This window comes from Artibeus jamaicensis, unplaced genomic scaffold (assembly GCF_021234435.1).
Source record: "Artibeus jamaicensis isolate MK-2021 breed Jamaican fruit bat unplaced genomic scaffold, CSHL_Jam_final contig_1028, whole genome shotgun sequence".
NCBI lineage: Eukaryota > Metazoa > Chordata > Mammalia > Chiroptera > Phyllostomidae > Artibeus > Artibeus jamaicensis.
In genome coordinates this window covers 1,923,016-1,944,537 of record NW_026521201.1, presented here as the reverse complement: position 1 = coordinate 1,944,537, position 21,522 = coordinate 1,923,016, and the positions used below count along the sequence as shown (strand labels likewise).

The 21,522-nt window shown below is 43.0% G+C and overlaps 1 long non-coding RNA gene across 1 annotated transcript; it reads left to right on the top strand.

Annotated features, from left to right (window-relative positions):
* Positions 1 to 271: 271 nt before the first annotated feature.
* LOC128626887 (uncharacterized) lies at positions 272 to 15,253 on the top strand. Its single transcript, XR_008390993.1, has 3 exons — positions 272 to 344; positions 13,450 to 13,591; positions 15,073 to 15,253. It is a non-coding gene; the product is annotated as an uncharacterized LOC128626887 (long non-coding RNA).
* Positions 15,254 to 21,522: the final 6,269 nt, after the last annotated feature.

Sequence of the window (21,522 nt, the reverse complement as noted above, 5' to 3'; positions counted from 1 at the left end):
AGGGATTGAACCCTGTAACCCAGGCCTGTGCCCTGACTGGAACTGAACCCGCAACATTCTGGTGAACAGGATGATGCTCCAACCAGCTGAGCCACCCAGACACAAGTACCCATTCAGCCCGTGGAACTCTCTGCTTTCCTGCTACCTTGGTTGGTGGTTGGTAAGTCCCTCTGGGATCCTAACTTTGTGGCATTAGTGTCATGAGCTTGCAGACTTTATCTGAGCTTTTCTTTTACCGAACTAGGTCCAGAAACCAAAGGTATTGGACTGGGTCCAGCTGAGAAACTAGACCACATCAGGATTGGGCTTGACTTAGAAACTGGACTGCCGGCGTGAGGATGCAGGTAAGTGAAATTTTGTTTTAAGGCTGAACAAGAAGGTTAACTTTACCAAAGATAATCTGAATTACAGTGGCCACAGCTGAGAACAGTTAACCTGGATAAGCTGATCCATTTCCAAGGCACTCTAGATGGGTCTTCATTAGAAGAATGAGTGGGGAAGGGCGGGGCATTTGGGATATTTGGAGTTGAGTGGGACAGGAATGGAGGGCTGGAGAAAGTCTTGTCTGCAGCACTGGCCCCTAAGGGGAATGGCAGGAAGCACATTCTATAGCATCCATCTTGACTTCTGGTGTGTTTTCTGCGGGTTTTGGTATATAAGGGGACCTAATTCAGCAGGTGGATTGAGGCAGTGACCTAATTCAGCAGGTGGATTGACCCCAGGAAGGTATTGCTGGCAGATGGTAAGTTGTGGCATGGTTCTGAATGATAACTTTATTCACAGAAAATCCATTTGTGGTAGAGGAAGAGGAGCAGTGTCTAGCCATTGGGGAGGGGCCTGGGAGTATGGAGTCAGATTTTAAAAGGGATCCAGTTCCAGCAAGATGGCTGAGAGGTGAGTTGCAGTTGTAAGACCAGGTCACTGGGGAGTGGCAAGCGGGACCCTGTGCCTCAGTGGGACCATGAGGCATCAAGAAAGCCATGAATGTCTTGGTGGGGTGAAGATGTCTGTTATACACAATACTTGGATAACATTTTTATTTGAAAGTTTCATAATTTGTGTTTTAGAGTCAAGAAACAACCCATGAGTATCCACATGTCCAAAGCAAAAAAAGTGTTTTATCAGAATCCCATAGTCCAGTTGTCATGTGCTGGGTCTCTTTGTGTCCCTCCAGTCTCATTTCTTATCAATTTTCTCCCTCCCCACTCTCCTAACCCCTGACCCCACACCCTCAGAGGGCTACAGCAAACAGTTTGCAGACCTCCAGCCTCCCTGAAATGCCCTTGCCTTTTAACTGCCCTTAGATGGGCCGATGGACGGCTGGCCAATACCACCACTTCCCATCCAAGCAGAGTTGATTCCTCCCATCTTTCTCCTACTACTCGTATCTCAGTTAGTTTATTTACAACTAGGGCTCAATTTCAGCCATTATGTACCAGATTGGCTGCACCAGTTGCAAAATTATTGAAATACTTCTCTGCCCACTGATAAAAAGCTGCTGTCCAACACTTCCATGTGCCTCCTCCCCTGATTCTCGCCACCCCAGGATATTGGAGGATTGATGGTGGGAGCAGCGGGACCCTTGCCATGATATTCTCTTGCTCTTACTTTGGGAATCCCCAAGCGTGGATCAGAACTCCTGGGTTCAAGTCCCATCTCTGATTTGTGAATTTTTTAAAGATTTCATTTATTTATTCTTAGAGAGAGGAATAAGAGAGGGAGAGAAACACTGATGTGTGAGAGAAACATCAGTCCACTGTGTCTCACACACACTGAGACCAGGGGCCAGGTCTGCAACCCAGGCATGGGTCCTGACAGGGAATCAAACCACCAACCTTTCACTTTGCAGGACGACATCCAACCAACTGAGTTACAGGGCTCAGGGATGTTGTGGTAATTTTGAATAAAACATTAATCTGAGCAAGGACACTAAGAAAATCCAGATGAAGGAAGCAAGGTCTGTCCAGCACCAATGAACCACTTGGGCTGACAGACATTGTTGCCAGCCAACCCGATCGCACCCAAGGGCCAAGGATGGAGCTGAGAGGTGGGGCCTCATTTCCTAAAGCCAATGCAGTGGCCTAATTGGTGCCAGGTTTCCTATCTGATTTCAGTTGTCTAAATCTCTCAGGGCACATGATTAAAGCACCATTTTCATTTGCCTTTGGTTTTTCCGGAAAGCTTCTGAATGGGTGAGTGAGCTTGAAAGCTGCAAAATCTTCTGAGAATCCGTGTTTCCTGGAAGTTCTTAAAAGCCCAGGCAATATTCCCTGGAAAATGTGAAGTTCCTGGGATTTATTAGGAGCTTAAACTTTTGGTCAAAGTTAAATATCTAGAAAAATGTTCCTGGGAAGTATCGTCGACACCTTCTTAATTGGCTGCCTTGGCTCCATCTCAAGGCTGTGGTTGGTATTTCAGATGCTAGAGCAGCACCAGCCAGGATCACGGTCCCCTTCTGGGATGGAAGATAAGCAAGAACCTTGGCCTGTGTTTCCTAGTCAAGAAATAAAAGGAGCCTGGCTGAGGAAGTTGCATAAATCATATTTACATTAGCATTGGAAAGTACATTTCTCCCCACGAGGCTCCATCCCTTCAAGGGCTTCCCCTTTCCTCCTGCCTCCCTTTCTGTCTCCATTGCCACAGTCAGAGTGGGAGGTGAGATGAAAACCTGACTCTCTGTGGATGCACTCCAGGGATCAAGGTCTAGGCCCAGAGAAGCCCCTGTGTGTTTGCATCCAGAAGTGCAAGAGTGTGGATCACAGGGCCCAGGTAGAAAGAACAGGGGTGCTCCCCCCCCATATCTCCTCTCAACTCACGCTGGGAGGCACTAGGGTCTGTCAGCAGGTCTGTAAGCACAAGGGGTGGGCCCTGTTCTAAAACTGTAGTTGGCACTCTTTCCCCTTCCTACTACTTCCTTTCATCCCCTGGTCTTCCTGCCCTCGAAATGAACAGGACAGTGTAGAAAACAGGCCATCTTTCACCAGAAAGCAAGCTCTCAGTTTTCAAGATGTGGTCACCAATGTTAAACAGCCTTTGTTTTCAAAAACTAGGGACCCAGTTCAATGCACAGGACATTGCTATGCAAAATATGAAGAGGCTGCAGAATGAAATACCATTTGTTCTAAAGAGCACTATCACAGCCCCTGGCTGTTTACTGGGGGGAAAACCCACCATCTGCAGATGGTTTAGCAACACATTTACACCGTTTCCATGTGTTAGTAATGCCGTTCTAGGAATGAATCTAATCAAAGTGCTATTTTAACAAGGAAGATGTTCTTACTTAAACCCCAAAAACCATTTCAGTTCTGTCTATATTTTTAAAAAATCAAAATTCAGCTGACTTCTTGTGATATGCCATTTAGACATTATAGAAATAATTGTGTGTTAAAATAGTAGTGACACTAATGGGTTATCAATGAATATCATAAGACATCAATCTGGTAATATGACAGAACCTCAGAGAGGAAATATTCACAATGTAAATGTTAATAATGCTCCACTTTTTTTCTTCCACTTAATCAGTTGAAATCCAAACTGCTTTAGAGCCATAAATTTTTCAGTTTATATGCTAGTCAGACAATCAGAGAAAGAACTTCCAAAGTTTTATTTTAGATTATGTCTATGCACAAAACTAATTTGACTAAGTTCAATTCATAATTTGATCAAAACTTCAGTTTAAGTAAATCCTAATGTCATTCAAACTCCATTCCAGTGGTGAGGAAGGGTGTCAAATAGAGACACGTTATCAGAACAAAACACCAGCTGTCCACGGGAGACAACAGGGTGTAGTGGTTGAGAGCTCAGGCCTTCGATTTCACGGCCCTGGATCCTGCTCCACCTCTGCCACTTATTAGCTGACTCAGCCTGAACAAATTACTTAACCATGCTCGGCCTCATCATCATAAAATGGCAACAGCAAGAGTACTTAAGTCCTAGTGATGTTGTGAGGACTAAAGGTAAAAGTGCATCTAAATGCTTATCAAAATTACTGGCACATAAAAAGCCTTCTATAAATATCAACTATTATTGTTATTATAGATTGGTTTCACAAAGTGTCCTATCAATGAAATCCTTCAAAATTTGATTCTGCAACTGGCTATTGGAAGCTGGAATCTGCCTCTTGGATGGCCATGGCCATTGGCTCCCCACCAGTTCCCATGACTCCATTAGTGAGCCCCTGACTGTGCCAGTTCCCACAGGGAGAAAGCCAAGGAACTGGAAGGATGGTATTGGTATTAGAGACAGTAACTCATTGTGAGTCAGGAAGGGACATTATCTCTCAAATCATTAGTGAATCAAAACCCCGGCCAAAGTATCAAGCCTTCCAGGGAAAGGCGTCATCAGCATACAGAAGGTGGGTGACAGCAAATCTCTTCGGATCTAGGAACATCAGCCCCAATCATCACACGTTGTCCCTCAGTGCTTATCATGCCATGACTGGGTTCGGTCATTTGTAGTCCTTTAAAACACAAAGCCAAGAGGCCTCAGTGACTGTGGGCAGCTACAGTTCTGCAGGTGCACTGTCCACCGTGAGACCTCATGTGCACAGGTGGGCCTTGGGCACAGGCATGTGTTCATCCCTCTTTTCAAAGCCCCGACTTTCTGCAGCAGCAGCACATATCACTTTGGACATTGATTAAGTAGAATAGACAAGACTATCTTACTTATTTAGAAAAGACAATCATTTTTACCTGGATATAACTAAAAATGCCCAGTATCCTGAGGATTAAATCACCATTACTTGCTTGTAGGAAGGCAGGTAAGAAAGTATACTCTTTTTCAACTCCCAAAAGGCAAACACAAGTACTTAATGTGAACAGGGAGAAGAACGATGTCTTTATTGTGACCCCATATCTAAATTGTCACAGGTTCATATAATCTACATGCACAATTCAGAGACAGGTAAATGTTCCATGGGCAGGAATTCTACAGCATATTTAACATCTAACACAGTACTTAGAACATAGTATATATTCGTGAATATTGAATAAATGAATGTATATGAGCGCTCTCACTTTTGTGCCTCTGTCAGAAATCTCTACCTTTGTCCACTCGGTAAAAATATGTGCTCAGCTGCCATTCATTCTGTGAAATCATTTCTGGGACAGAAACCTTTCCTCTGCTCCCATAGTATCCATTACATCCATGCCAAGGTTCCACTCTGGCTAGTTCAAGTAGAAAGAGACTTGCTAAAGGATAGGGGTGACTCAGAATGTTGGAGAGGGACAGAAAACCAGCTCAATGCTACCATGCTGGGAGTAACAGCCAGGAAAGATCCTGACCACACTACTTGCTTGAGACAGGAGACTTAGCAGCTGCTTCTGCCACTCAGCACTGATCACCCACTGAAGACCTGAGGATGGCTACAGCCATCTCAGAACCGATGCCTCCATCCCTCTTCTCATTGGAAGAGTCAATGTCCTGTGCACAGCTGCCTCCGCATGTTCATCATTTCTGCCTCTACCTGGTCTAGAACATGCAACTGGAAGAATATAGGCCATGTATCTGAATCCTACCTGCAGGTGGTTCTGGGAAATGTAGGTTTTAGTCTTCTGGTCTCTGTAGCAGAGGAAAGAAGCAAGATAGGAGGTATACTGAGTAAACCATTCAAATATATGAGTGTGCTATGCTTCATAACACTGCCACCTCCTTTGCTTGGTGTGCATTCCTGCAAAGCTAAGAGAAAAAAATTAGCACCATGGATCAGTGCAGAAAATCCAGTATCTAACCAAATGGAGTTCCAGAAAGGGAAAACAGGAAAAGGAGAGGAAGAAATAATATAAATTAATTTCCCAAGATGAAGGACAAGAGTTTCCACATTAAATGTTGTGAATTCTGAAAGCCCCTAGACACAGCTATATGAAATTTCAGAATACCAAAGGTAAAGATACTATCAGCTTCAGAAAAAGAAAAAGTCATCTACAAAGGAACAAGAGAGAGACTGTCATGGCAACACTAGGTGATAAAAGAAAATGAAACCAAACTTTCACAGCTGAAGAAAAAATGGTCTCTGACTTGAGACCATTTTACCTATCCCAGATAAAATGTCATTAAATAATGATGGCAGAATAGATACCTTTACGAGTGTAAGACTCAGAAAGTTTATCTCTGCCCACCTGTCCCTTGGGAGTTACCTGAGATGTGCTCCAGTGGAATGAGGAAGCAAATCAAGAAAAAGAAAGTCAGAAAATCCAGAAACGGTGTGTCCAATTTAGAGAAGAACTGATGAGAAGGGAAACAACAGCTAATTATCAGTCCCAAAGGGCCGTCGGTCTCAGTTAGAAGTGGTAAATGGAGATTTCCAAGAGGAGGGCCTTGGGGAGAAAAGAACTTTCATAAACTAGATGGTATTCTGGAGACATCTTAGGAGTATAAGAGATGATAAAGGCAGAGGATATAAAATTTAAGGCAATTAGAAATTCCAGGAAAAGTAAAAAAAACTATGAGATGAGTGTGATCATAGCATACCACTCTTCTCTCCAGAAGGATAATAATGTTAGAAACTGTTTAATGATTTTCAACTTTTTAAATCAGCAAAAAGACAAAGCACACACAGAAAAGACTATAAATATCATGAATCTTAGTGTAAAACTACACAGAGAAGTGGGAAGGGAGGAGAGGTAAGACAAAGGAACAGCTGGCTATGTAATATGTGACATATTACAGAGTAACGAGCATGGTGTCCGGCAGCCTGACAACTCTATCCTGTCATCTGGTAGTAGCACCTCAGTTTCCTTTTAGGTCATTTCCCCTGCCCAACACGTGCAGTCTGAGGGAAACTGTCAGTCCAGTTGTCCTACACTCTCTAGCCAATGGATAAGCATGTAGCTCAGTGTAAGCCAACCACACTTTCTCTTACTGGTAAATTAAGAATCCCCATTAAATCATCTTGGGCAGTGCCCTAAAGAGACAGTGCATTAGTTCCTGCTGCTTAGATTCCCAGAACAACGCTTATAACTGGCTTTTTTTAAAGTCTGATCTTCAGCTTCTTTGATTCTGTGAATGTCTGCCCTCCCCCCACCCCACCAAAAACATCCCACATACTTGCATAAATTAGCAAGAATCTATTTCAGTTGATAATATACCATAATAAAGAGAAATTCAATTATAGTGTTTAAAATTACAAAAATGAGAACTAAAAATATAAGTAATCTAAGTGTGTGAAGGGTGAAGAGACTAGAGAAAGGATTCAGGGAATGAAACTCTAATCATGAAAGGGTAGTATAGCAAATTATTTGTCAATATGGAGTTCAAATTAAAAACTTTGAAATAAAAAAAAATGGACCAGGTTAGGGAGAAGTAGGGCAGGAGAATTTCTTTTTATTATAAAGTCATTTTAACTTATTTACTTTTTATTTTTTTAATATATTTTATTGATTATGGCACTACGGTTGTCCCATTTCCCCTTCATTCCCCCCCACTCTGCACACCTCTTCCCCACACATTCCCCCCCTTTAGTTCATGTCTATGGGTCATAAGTTCTTTAGCTTCTACATTACCCGTACTATTCTTGCCCTCTCCCTATCTATTTTCTCCTCACCATCTATGCTACTTATTCTGTATACCTTCTCCCCCCTTCTCCTCCCACTTCCCTGTTGCTAACCCTCCATGTGATCTCCATTTCTGTGATCCTGTTCCTGTTTTAGGTGTCTGCTTAGTTTGCTTTTGTTTTAGGTGTGGTTGTTAATAACTGTGAGTTTGCTGTCCTTCACTGTTCATACTTTTTGTCTTCTTTTCCTTAGATAAGTGCCTTTAACATTTCATATAGTAAGGGCTTGGGGATGAAGAACTCCCTGAACTTGACCTTATCTGAGAAGCAGTTTATCTGCCCCTCCATTCTTAATGAAAGCTTTGCTGGTTAGAGCAATCTTGGACATAGGTCCTTGTCTTTCATGACTTAGAATACTTCTTTCCAGCCCCTTCTTGCCTGTAAGGTCTCTTCCAAGAAATCAGCTGATAGTCTGATGGGAACTCCTTTGTAGGTGACTGTCTCCTTATCTCTTGCTGCTTCTACAATTCTCTCCTTCATTTTAATCTTGGCTAATGTAATTATGATGTGCCTTGGTGTGTTTCTCTTTGGGTCCAACTTCTTTGGGACTCTCTGAGCTTCCTGGATTTCCTGGAAGTCTATTTCCTTTGCCAGATTGGGGAAGTTCTCCTTCATTATTTCTTCTAATAAGTTTTCCATTTGTTGCTCTTCCTCTTCCCCTCTGGTACCTCTATAATTCAGATGTTGGAATGTTTAAAGATGTCATGGAGGTTCTTAAGCCTCTCCTCATTTTTTTGAATTCTTGTTTCTTCATTCTTTTCTGTTTGGTTGTTTCTTTCTTCCTTCTGGTTCACTCCATTGATTTGAGTCCCAGTTTTCTTTCCATTACTATTGGTTCCCTGTGCATTTTCCTTCATTTCACTTAGTGTAGCTTTCATTTGCTCCTCTAATTTGCGACTAAAATCCTGACCATCCTGATCACCAGTGTTTTGAACTGTGCATCTGATAGGTTGGCTGTCTCTTGGTTGCTTAAAAGTATTGGCTCTGGGGCTTTGATTTATTCTTCTGATTGAGCCATTTTTGGTCAAGTTGCACCTGTTACATATGAGGGGTGGAGCCTTAGGGTTCACTAGGGTGGGGCAACCCACATCACTGGGTTGTAATGCTTTATGTGGGGGCAGGGTCAGAGATGGGCAATGACACTTATTCTGTGCTCTCTCGAATTTCAGTCCCCTCTGCTGCTTCCCACAAGCAAATTTGGCCCTTCTGGTGCTGGTTCCCAGGTGGGTGGGCTTGTGTATGTTCTAGGACCCTGTGGGTCTCTCCCATGAACTCTCCTATGAGTCTGAGAGCCACTCCTGGCATCTCAACCTCCACAAATTTTTTCATTCAGTGCTTTTAGGCTTTATTTCCCATCACTGGGGCCCTGGTTTGTGCGGTCTGTCTCACTGCCCTTTTTTTTTTTTTTTTTTTTTTGGTCTGGTTTATCTGTGCACAAATGTGTATCACTGTCAGCCAACTGCCTTGCGTGTCAAACTGGGTTTGTTCGTTTCTTCCTCCCACCTGGGTCTGCTAACCACCACCTCCTCCTGCTGGGGCCCCTCTCTGCTGGCTGCCAACTGCACCCCTCGTACTGGTCTGGGTGAATGGTTTGTTGTTGTCATACTTCAGTACAGTTCAATTTTCTGTCTGTTCTGGTTGTGTTTTTGTTTCTAAATCTTTGTTGTCCTTAAATTTGATTGTGCCAGGAGGCATAGTATTTCCACCTATGCCTCCATTTTGGACGTAAGTTTTTTTTTTCCTTTTTTAAAAAAAATTAATCTCTATTGTTTTTTTTCTACATTACCTTTCAGTAATGTAGCCCTCTCTTATAGCCCTCTCTTAATTGATAACTGTTTTCATGTTAAAATAGTTGGGGGGAAAGGATCACTGGTCTGTCTTTAAAGGAGATGTTTCAGAATTTCAAAGCCTTCTCCTATAATAAAAAATCAGCCTGTGGAGGCTGCTCTGGAAACTGACACATGACACAACATCCCTGCCTCAGACTCCAAGAGAGGGAGGACGCCTCCCTGCACTCGAGGGTCACCACGGACTCCTGGACCAGGTGGGGCCCATCACCTCCTTGGAATGCCCTCACAGTACCCTCACCTGGGGACCACTTTAAGAATGCCTTTACATTTTCTTGCCATGACTTGGCTAAGTGTAGAGTAATTGGCATAGAACTTGGATGTTTTGGTTTGTTCTCTGCCCATCTCCTTACCCAACATTCACCCTGCTTTCCTGGAATATTAGAATTAGTCTTATCTCTAATTCTGGGATAATTCAAGGGATAAAAAAAAACCTCTACATTTGCATATTTTTAAGACCATGATATTTGTTTTGAATGTGAGTCATAGTTTTTCTGTTTTTTTAAATGGTATTTTGCTGATAAGACAAGGAGACCTTGATGCTGAAGGTGTGGAGATGGCATGTTTCCCAGGGTTGAATTAAGGGAAATCAGAAACTTTTGAGTTTTGTTTGTTTTTCTCCACCAAGGGCAGCTCTGGAGGTCATTTAAGCTGTACATGGAGATTGTTAGGAATGGCAGATTCCAAGGAACAGAAAAGAAGAATCCCACAGTTCTCTTGCCAACCATCTCAAGGAGTAGGATTGGTATTACAACATTAGCATTCAGCTCACAAAGTAGCCACATGTGTCCTCTCCCAATCTTTACATTCCTGTACCCTTGGATGACAGTGACCACCTCCCCTTTTCCACATTCCCCTGCCATGCCCGATCCTATGTCTGAAAGATGGTGAGTGTTCAGAAGTGGGGAAATGAAGGAATCTGAGGCTGCAACATGAAAGGGAAGAAATGAGAGGGACTCGAAGTTCTCAGGCTGCAGACATACTGGAGTCAGGGGAAGAGTTGGATGTACTCATATTTTCAAGGCAAGCTGCCCAGCACCTTCAGCAGATCACTGAGTCATATCTGAAAATTCCCAGAGGGGTCTTACATGTGCTTATGACCAGTCCCCTCATCCTCTACTCTGGTTCTCTCATTAAGATGTTTGCTCTCATTCATTTTTTTGAATTCTTGTTTCTTCATTCTTTTCTGTTTGGTTGTTTCTTAACAATTTTGAATGGATGTGGTAATTCTGCCCCATATGAAAAAAGGATGCAATCACTGAGCATGTTAGGAAATATGTTCTGTAAAATCAAAATATTGTGGTCATCATCACAGTGTAGTTCTTTGGACACTGTTAGGAAGTACTAACAATGATACATTAACCTTACAAACTTTATCCAGCATGTCATTTGGGCATATCACTGGAGGGTCCAATCCCAACCTTGTGGACCATGTTGGTCCACTGGCACAACCTTAAGTGCCAATAGCACTATTTTAATAAACTATAATGCATTGTTACAGTGAATTTAAACTCAACTGAAGTCCCAGGTAATTTTTGTTAAAATTCTGGCTCCAGTATTTAGCATCTGCATGACCCTACAGGGATGGACCTAGATCATGAAGCTTATATAGTTTGGGAAGGTCTTTGAGAAAGAGTACAAATTCATGGATTCAAAATCAGCACAGGGCCTTGGAAGAGGCTCATGTAAGTGAGAGGCCTGAGCTTAAACTTCATTAGCTTCATGGTAGAACTGCCTCTATGGACCCGAGAAAAGTTATATGACCATTCTGAGTCTTAGTAGCCTTACCTATGAAGTCAGGATAGTAATCATTACTCTGTGGAATTATGGAATTTATATATATATATTCCTTATATCCATAATATATATGAAAACTTGTATTGAAAGTCAACATTCTAGAACTCGAAAATTGGTCACTTATTATGAATATCCAAATGTAGAGAGACAATATACTATGAAGATTAGATTAAATTTTTTCTTTTCCTGAACTCTGATTGTGTTTGTGTGAGGTCAGATCCCAGTGGGCACAGGGACCAGACATGATCATCAGCCTATGACACTGACTCTCAGAATAACAGTAAAGCATGGCTGTGCAGAGGGGGTCTTGGCAAGAACAAGGACGGGAAGAGCAGGTTGAGGGACCAAGGAAGGGAGGGTGGAATGTTGCAGAGTTGAATGTTGACTTCATGCCACTAAGTAATTATCATTTTGATAAACTGTTTTAACAAACACAGCCTCATTTGAACTGCATAGCACCTAGCAGGGGCAGAATACCGGTGATGACCACCCTTCAGAGGGCCTTTTTTGGACAACTCATGCCACAACCCACAAGCCTCCATCACCGTTTACTGAGTGTCTCCATAATGTGAGATGCACTGTTAAGTGCTTTTCATGTGTTTTCTCATTGAATCCTCTAAGCATCATTATTTTCATTTGGCTGAGAACTAGTGGACCTGAAGTTCTTTTTTATTTAAAGGAAATAAAACAATCATTTATTAATTCGATTCATTAGATAAATATCTCTTAATCAATTATATTATGTAAGACAACAAAAAATAAAACAATCTCTTTCCTTAAAGTAATTTAAACCTAGAAGAAACCATAGTCCTAAAGGAAAATCATTAAGATTATTTGATACCCATAATAGAGAATAAATAAAACTTTGAAAGATGTCACAGGGAGAGTGGAGAAAATCCAAGAATGATGCCCTTTTCAAGAATAAAGAAACATCAGATTAGACCTTGTTTGAACAAATAATGAAGGAGAACTTCCCCAGTCTGGCAAAGGAAACAAACTTCCAGGAAGTCCAGGAAGTTCAGAGAGTCCCAAAGAAGTTTGACCCAAGGAGGAACACACCAAGGCACATCATAATTACATTAGCCAAGATTAAAGATAAGGAGAACATCTTAAAGCAGCAAGAGAAAATGAGACAGTTACCTGCAAAGGAGTTCCCATAAGACTCTCAGCTGATTTTTCAAAAGAAGTCTTGCAGGCAAGAAGAGGCTGGAAAGAAGTATTCTAAGTCATGAAAGGCAAGGGTGTACATACAAGATGACTCTATCCAGTGAAGCTTTTATTTAGAATGGAAGGGCAGATAAAGTGCTTCTCAGATAACGTCAAGTTAAAGGAGTTCATCATCACCAAGCCCTTATTATATGAAATGTTAAAGGGACTTACCTAAAAAATAGAAGAAGATTAAAAAAAAACCATGAACAGTGAAATAGCAACAAACTCATAACTATCAACAACTGACCCTAAAAACAAAAGCAAACACTAAGCAAACAATTAGAACAGGAACAGAACCACAGAAATGGAGATCACATGGAGGCTTATCAGTGGAGAAGTGGGGCGGGGAATGGCAGGAGAAGGTACAGGGAATAAGAAGCATAATTGGTAGGCACAAAATAGACAGAAAGAGGTTAAGAATAGGACCTATGCACCACAATGTTCATAGCAGCACAATTTACAATAGCCAAGAGCTGGAAGCAACCTAGGTGCCCATCAGTAAATGAATGGATCAAAAAATTGTGGTACATATACGCAATGGAATTCTATGCAGCAGAGAGAAAGAAGGAGCTCCTCCCCTTTGCAACAGCATGGGTGGAACTGGAAAGCATTATGCTGAGTGAAATAAGCCAGGTGGTGAAAGTCAAATACCATATGATCTCACCTTTAACAGGAAGCTAAACAACAAAACGAACAAGCAAGCAGAATAAAAACAAAGACACTGAAATAGAGAACAAGGGGACAGTGACCAGAGGGGAGAGGGAAGGGAATTTAAGGGGAAAAAACGGGAGGAATTTGGAGGAACAAATAGGAAGGACACAGGGATGAGAACTAAGGGGGGTGGAAAAGGGAGGGAGGTGGGGAGCAAGGGGCAGGGCGGGGCTGGGATGGGAGAAATAGACAGAAAACTGTTCTTGAAAAATAATTAAATAAAATTTTAAAAAAAGAATAGGACCTAAGGTTGTTACAACTAGTATCTTTGCCAAAAACTTAACAACTAGTGTCTAAGCACCTAATGTAGTTTTGAGCGTTTTTCTATGTTAACAGATTTGGAACCCATAAAAGGTTTGAAAACCTGTGAAGAAATTGCTTAAGAACCCCGGCCTGCATTGGAAACTGAATCAGTGTGCTCTATAAGGGAGCATATTCTCCTCAACAGTGAACATGGATAACATTGGCAACACTACAGGTAGATTCAATCACTTCTGGGGATGTGTCTTACTTATCTTTGCATTGCCAGTGTCCAGTACTGTTGCTGGCAACATATGTGCTGTGAAATGAGGGAGCAAATGAAAACTCTGGACAAGCAGCAGATGAGGGGCAGAGCCAGGAAACCCAGGGCTCCTGACTCCTAGCCAGAGCTCTATTACTGCCAACACTGCTGCCCCTTCTCTATGTAGGTTTGGCTGCTGTAACGAGGCCCAAAATACAAAGGCTGAAACAAGAGAGAAGTTTACAGCCCTCTTATGTACAAGCCCTTGTAGTCAATTACAAGGCAAGAACAAGCAAGCCTCTTCCTTGTAAACACCTAACCAGGAAGCTTCAGATATCACTTCCAGGTACATTGTACTAGCCAAACTAGTCACATGGCCACATCTCGCCACATGGAATGGTGGGAAATATAGCTTTTCTGACCATCAAGATTTTCTGTTATTATAAAAGACAGGGGAATGGTAGTCTTAGCCACAGAGGGGCAAGCTGCTGTATACAGTGAGAAAAAAAACTAAGGTATAGAGAGGTTTCCTCACTTCTAAAATGTAACAATAATTATAACTTCCCAGAGACTCATGCATTTTTCCCATGCTAAACAATAACAACAATGCTAATTAGCATTTATTGAGCATGTACTATATTCTAGGTCCTATACCATAAACTTACTTTACACATTTTATCTTCCCAACAACCCTCCAAAGCCGGCATTATTATTATCCCTTTCATTTTAAGTATGAGAGAACTAAACCTCAGAGGAGTTAATTAACTGGCCCAAGGTTTCATCACAAGTATGTGAGTGAGTAAAACCAGACCTGGGTTCCCTGACTCCAAAGCCCATGCCTGGAACTCGCCTGCTGCCCCCTATGTTGGAGATTGTCACAGTATCTGCACTGCAGGGTGGTTGCTGACAGGAAGGGCGATGTGACTGATGGAGCACACACTAGGTTTTCTCTACTTTCCCCAGGGAAGGCAGTGCACTTTGCTGAGGCTTCAGGCTTCCTTGCCCGAGTTAAGGATCTGGCTCCATGGTGGACACCGTCCAGTCCATGGTTGCTGGAGACAGGCTGGAGCCAAGAGGAGAAAGAATTCAGGTTTGAGAGAGAAGAGGAAAAAGCAATAAACTGAAAAATCACAGCTTTGCAGGCAATGGAATATATTACTCAGAGACTAAAATGTCACAAGAAGTACACGTCAGCTCCAGAACTCGAAAACATTTTTTTCCATCATAATTACTCCTCGCCACCAATACAGAGCACTCTCTCCCTCCCTGGGAAGGCGCTTGCCCCACTCACTGTCTTCCTGGTCTTCTGCAGACCTTGAAAACTGCCTCGTATTTATTCATAGTCTTAAGAGTGGCCACTACCAATGAGCACTTACCATGTATCAACTACTTACAGCTTGTTAATTCCTCAATAACCCTGTGGGATAGATACTGTTAATTTCACCCCTGCCTTACAGATGAGGACACTGAGGCCCAGAGTATGAGGTGACGTGCCCGTCTTCACAGAGCTGGTAAGAAGAGACCCAGGATTCGAGCCCTGCTCACCTGTTCCGGAGGGCAACTTTAATACTCCTTGAAACATCCTCATCAGAGCCCAGTTCTGTTCATGGGAAAGTGGGAAACAGCACAGATCCTCCCAGAAAAACCTGGCAAGTCTTTCTGCTCTTTTTTCACATTCAGGCTTAATGTGAGCCAAAAATCCAACGCATGGAGGGTGGACCAAGGAATGTCAAATCCAGCCCCAGCTGGGGCTGGTGAGCAAAATTAAAGGTTAACTTGCTAGTTAACCTTCAAAAATGAGGTTGTGGAGGTATATTGTTAAATAGGTGAGGTCACAAATAGTATGTACAGTGTGATCTCTATTTAAAAAATAAGTTTAAGTATACAAATACCCCTCCATAAGCTTAAAAATCAAGTCATCATGAGTTCTTCTATCTGAATAGCAAGATTATGGGCAAACCTTGTCATTTAAAAAAAGTTTTGAAGACATTGTAGTATTTATTAAATAGCTCTCAATGTACTTTGATTTTTTATTGTTATTCTGTTACAGTTGTCCCAAATTTTCCCCCTTTTCTCTCCTCCACCGACCCTACCCCTGTCCCCACCGCAACCTCCACACCGTTGTCCATGGCCATGGGCCACTGGTACATGTTCTCTGTCTGGTGTCTTCCCTTCTTTGACATGGTACCCAACCTCCCATTCCCCCTCAGGAAGGGTTTTTTTTAAAAAATCAAGTCTAATAGCCTTTAAGTGACTGATTTGGGGGAGGGAATAAAAGAAATGTCTTAAAACTTACTTTAGCTTATATGTACAGTATGTCTTAAAGATATATATATATATATATATATATATATATATGATTTGGAAAAAAGAAAATTTAAAATAAAAATTTAGTATCAGCACATTCATTTCTCAGATTTCTAAATAACAATGTGTAGCTACATTGTTTGTTTGTTTGTTTAAAGGAAGAAGAGAGTCGGTGAGGACAGGAAAGTATGCTAAGAGAACAATGAGAACAGAAAGGAAGGCGCCATGACTTACAGAACAAGAAAGGTACACTAGCACAGTTCAGCCAGCTTCTCAAACCTTGCTGCCATCACCAGGAAGACTCAGAGGTGATTCGAGTTCAAGGAAGACCTCAGGTTTGTGCCTGTGTGAGAACACCTGGAAAAAAGCTCACAGTGAGGATGACCTCCCTGAAAACCAAACAAGTCCCTCCCTCCCTCCCTCCCTTCCTTCCCTTTATCTTTTTTTTTTTTTTCATTTTGAAAGAAAATTACACTTATAGGCGAGCTGGGGAACAATACAAAGAATTATTTTTTCCCAAATCATGTGATAGTAAGCTGCCAATCTGATGGTCCTTCACTCCGAATACCTTCCTAGTACAATTCCTGTGATGAGGGACATGGCCTGTGTGGCCACAGGCCAAGCACCAGGACCGGGAGGTGCGTGACACACAACTGTGGGCTAAACCTCAGACCCTGTCTGAGTAATGCCGATTGTCCCAGTCATGTCTTTACAGCAAAACGATGTCATCCAGAACCGAGTGACAGTTGGCTGGCTGTCTCTTTTGTCTCTTTCAGTCTGGAACAATTTCTCAGTATTCCTTTGTCTTTCACCACCCTAACAATTTTGCAGGTTTCAAGACCCCTGGAGGGGCCACCTCAGGTGGCTAAGGGAGAAGGCAGACAGAGGCCACACCCGGGGCACTTGCCTTTCTTAGGGCTCGTGGTGGATTGCTTGGGAATCCCTCATTAGGGCCAGATTGGGCAACTCAAACCAAAGGAACCGGCAGATACCAAGAGCTCAAACCCTTCAGTTCTTGCACTTGGTGGGGAATCATTGCAAGGGGTCATGCTGACTGGAAACAAAAATCGACTAGGTACTCCATCACCAGAAAGAATGTATTGGGGGAGCAGGGGAGGATTCCAGTCTGGTGCACACAGACCTAGGGGACTGTGTACCTGAGGAGGCAGCAGACAGGCCCCTTTTACAGTGGGGGGGGGACAGGAAGCTAAGGCAGGGGCTGTTGGGACCTGAGAGCTCTGCTGTACACCCAGGGGGGTGTGAGAGCTCCTCCCACAGGCCCTCGGCACCCCTGTCGCTGTCACAGATTTTGACAGCCAGCCAGCCCAATCTAGGTGGCCATGAGGTGGCTGTCCTGATTGGTTGTTGCTGTGGGCAGATCTGAAGCGCTCTGACCACCACTGAGGAGATGGATGTTCTTTCTGTGCGAGATGAACAGAAGGCCCAGGAGATCTTGAGAAACAAGAAAGAAAAAGGCATTAAGAAAGAAAAGAAAAAGCCTCAGGGAATTCCGCCTTGCATTTGGAAATCCTGCCCTCCTCCGTCACCATCATTAACAAAGGCGTTATGATTTTGGAGTGATGATTTTCTTTGTATACGCACTATGATTTCAGCGTTGAAAAGCCAGTGGCCCCAGACTTCCATTTAGCTCCGCAGGTGCATGTCCTGACATAGCAGAAGTGGACAGGCCTTTCTCCTGCTGGAGTCCTGACTCTTCCTCCCCCACTCCCTCCTCCTCCTCCAACTCCCTTCTTTCACCCCACCCCCAAAAGCAGTCAGCCAAGGTTTCAGCGAGACTGAACTTCCTGATGAAGGGGAGGCTCCCAGCACCTTTTTATTGTGTAAAACATACAAGCTATAAAATGTACTATTTTAACCAGTTTTAAGAGTACAGCTTAGCGGCATTAAGTATATTCACATTGTTGTGCAACCATTCATCTCCAGATGTGTTTCGTTTTGCAAAACTGAAACCCCGTGCCCCTTAAACACCAACTCCTCGTTCCTCCCTGCCACAGCCTCCAGAAACCACCAGTTTACATTTCTGTCTCTATAAATTTTTCTACTTTAGATACTTCATCTGAGTGGAACCATAGAGTAGTTGTCCTTTTGTGACTGGCTTATTTCACTTAGCATGTGCAAAATTTCCTTCCTTTTTAAGGCTGAATAACCCCTAAGTTCTTACACGTTATGTAACTGTATTAGGACACTAGGGCTGCCATTGCGCAAGACCGCAGACTGGCTGGCTCGAACAACAGATACTGATCTTTCTCAGTTCTGCGGGCCGGAAGTCCACAATGAAGGTGTCAGCAGGGCTGGTTTCTCCTGAGGCCTCTCTCTGTGGCTTGCAGTTGGCCACCTTCTCCCTGTGTCCTCACATGGCCTTTCCTCCACATGCATTCATCCTGATATCCAAATTGTCTCTTCTTATAAAAACACCAGTCAGATTACACTAGAGCCCAATTTAGTGGTCCCATTTTAACTTAGTCACCTCTCTAAAGGCCCTGTCTCCAAATATGGTCACCTATTGAGCTAGAGGGAATTAGGGCTTACACATATGAATTTGGGGGGACATGTTTCAGCCCATAACAGTAACCTTCCTGAGAAACAGATTCCTCAGCTGTATCAAAATCGCTGTGGCCACCTTACAGGGTGCTGTTTCAGCCTGTGCCCTTGGCACCCTCGGCACAGCACTGGGGCTCGGCCACCTGTCTGCAGGACCAGCTAGCATCACTATGTCCTCCCAAGTCCTGGTGTGGGTCCTTCCAGCACATAGTGGGTGATCCCTTGAGAACATGTGTTGCTTCTTGCATCTGGAATTAGCAGGTGCTGGGGCAGCCAGAGAAAGGAGACCCAGAATCACATCACTGAGGGAAGGAGAGAAAATGGGGAGGCAAACACAGACTCCAATGGCTTGACTCTTCTACCGCAACCTGGAACTTCAGAGCTGCCTTATCGTCATGATGGATAAACAAAAACAGTTACAGTGGACTGAGTGTGTGACAAGCATTGAATTAGGCACTCTATAGTAGTTGTCTCATTTAATCCTCAAGTAGCTACTATTATAATCCCCACTGCTCAGATGAGAAAACCGAGGCCCGGAGAGCCTATGTGACTTGCCAAGTCACATAGATGCCAAGTGCTGGAGTAGCATGCATACTCACCAGGTCTGTGTGCTGAGCCTAAGGGCTTCTGACAATAATGACATAAAATTATACATGCATGTGAATGAGAATAATAAAAGTACCTATATAACAAGGGGTATGGTTAGAGGATAGGATACTGTTTTTCTTTCAGTTAAAATTTTCCACATCCTCCCTCAATCGCTATTTTTAGTTGAAATTATTTTAATGAAAGACTGTGCCTGCTGGGGTGCTTCTCTCTCAAGGACCGGAAGAAAAGTGCACGTTCTGGCCGTCGGGAGCAGCAGTGGGAAGAGCTGTCCTGTGCGGCCTTGACTGGTGTCCCGTGGCAGCACCCACCTGCCTCCCACAGCCCCGTGGGTCTCCACCAGTAATAGATTTTCAAAACATTGCATTTTTGTTGTAATGTTTTCTTCTCTCTCTTAATTCCTTTCTTTTTCTTCGTTTCTTTGTTTTTAAAGAAGCTCATGTTAGTGACTTTGTATCAGTTTATCCTTGGAATATGTGTGTTGCAAGCTCCGGGTCCCTCAACTTTCAACCATGTGGCGGATGTCTCAGATTTGAAGAGTTCTGGGAAGAGTCACTGAGGGTTGGGTGTTTTGTCAATTTTCCTGAGCTGTAGAATATTTTATTCTCAAAGTGGCAAGAAAACCTTAACCTCACCACACCCACTGCCTCACAGGCCAATTTCTAAGTTGTTCTCTAAGAAATTAGTGAAGTCTCTATAAGGATAGTAAGAAAATTCCTCCCTTTGCTGATTGTTTCACATTCTGGGTTCCACTGAGAGAGGAAAAAATCTTTGGAACCAATAATTTCTGACTTCCTTGCCCTAAACCTTGGACAGATTTGGTCTTATATGATCAAATTCATAAGAGGTAGGCAATATCACAAGTAATTAAGAATCCACAACATGACCCAACCTTACCTCTCCCACTTCATGGAGAGCTCACTGACAACCCTGACTCACTGATGGAAGCTGCTGGTTACACAGCTTTTTATCAGAAAGGCAGGCCTTGACACTTTTACGTCAGGTGACACTGCTGTGCCCAGGCAAAGCGTCCAACACATGCCAGACCCAAGGGTTCTGTGAGGCGGCCTAAACTGAGAATGTGGCCCCATATTAAGAAGCTTCGTATTGGATGGAAAATCTCCAGTCTGAGCACCTTGAATGCAAGACACAGAGCGTATAAGCACAGCAACAGAGGCAGAGCGGGGAGAACTGGAGAGAGAGAGAGAGAAGTATAAAGACAAGGAGTCTTGAGCAGGGGAGAGTTGCCAAGGAAAGAGCAGTGGTTTCTCCTCTTCCAGGGAGACCAGACCCAGTGACTGGAGGTGCTACCATTTCCTGCATAGTTTTTCAGTGCTCCATGAGGCCTGAATGTGCAGCTGCTGAGTGGGTTTTCTTTGCTAAGTCATTGAACAAATGTGTATCTCTATCAAAAACCCCAATCTCTTGAGTGTCCTCAAGTGTAGCATTACTTTTTGGTTCTGTTTGTTTTGCATCTGAAAAGAGTCCGACATCCTTTTTCAAAAGTGAATACATAATTCTTCTCTTCCAAACGTACTCATTCCACCCACCTTTGGTATCATGTTCTTTGATTTCTCCCAATATCCTACTAGAGTCTATCAAGCCATTTTCCAGGTTCTATCGATTCTGCCTTCACCACACAACTTCAAAACATCAGGGCTGGTAAATACTCCGCCCACATAGCACGCCTCTCACACCCTTTGCTCTTAGCAGACTTCACTAACTGATCACTGCATTCTTTCCCATTTACCTAAGCAAATGCTATATATATATATATATATATATATATATATATATATATATATATATATATATATCAGATACTGTGCTAAGCATTTTTCACGCCTTACCTCATTTAATTCTCATAAAAAGCCCTGTGAAATAGATACTATTGGTCTTTCAACTGTGCAGGTGAGAAAACTGAAGCTCAGAGAGCAGGGAACCTGGCTCCTCCCTTTCCCCCCAGTCCTCCAATCGTGTTTCCTGGCCTCCCACTGACAGAACCGAGCTGGAGCCAGTTGGCAGGGCAGCAGGGATACGTCGTTTGCAGGGGCCCACTCCTCGAAGGCTACCTCTGCTTGTGGAGCAGAGCAGAGCAAAGCAGAAAGGCAGGGATTGATGGATCTGAGACCAAACAGAAGGACTTGCAATTTTGTAGCCTTTTCTGATTTTGTAGCCAAAAGGAATCTGACTTGATTCTGAAAGCCCATAGCACTGGATCCAGAAATTTCCACTTGCACTTAACACTGTTAAATATGTGTGTTTATCATATAGTTAAATATGTGCATTTGCATGTGATACATATTTGTGTGTCTTCCTCTGGACTATAGGTTCTGTAGGTCTGTTAAGTAAGACACAAGCGAATCCTTGCCATTCCTGTCTTCTGAATGCCTAGCCCTGTGCTTCACTCAATAAATATTTATTGAGTGGTG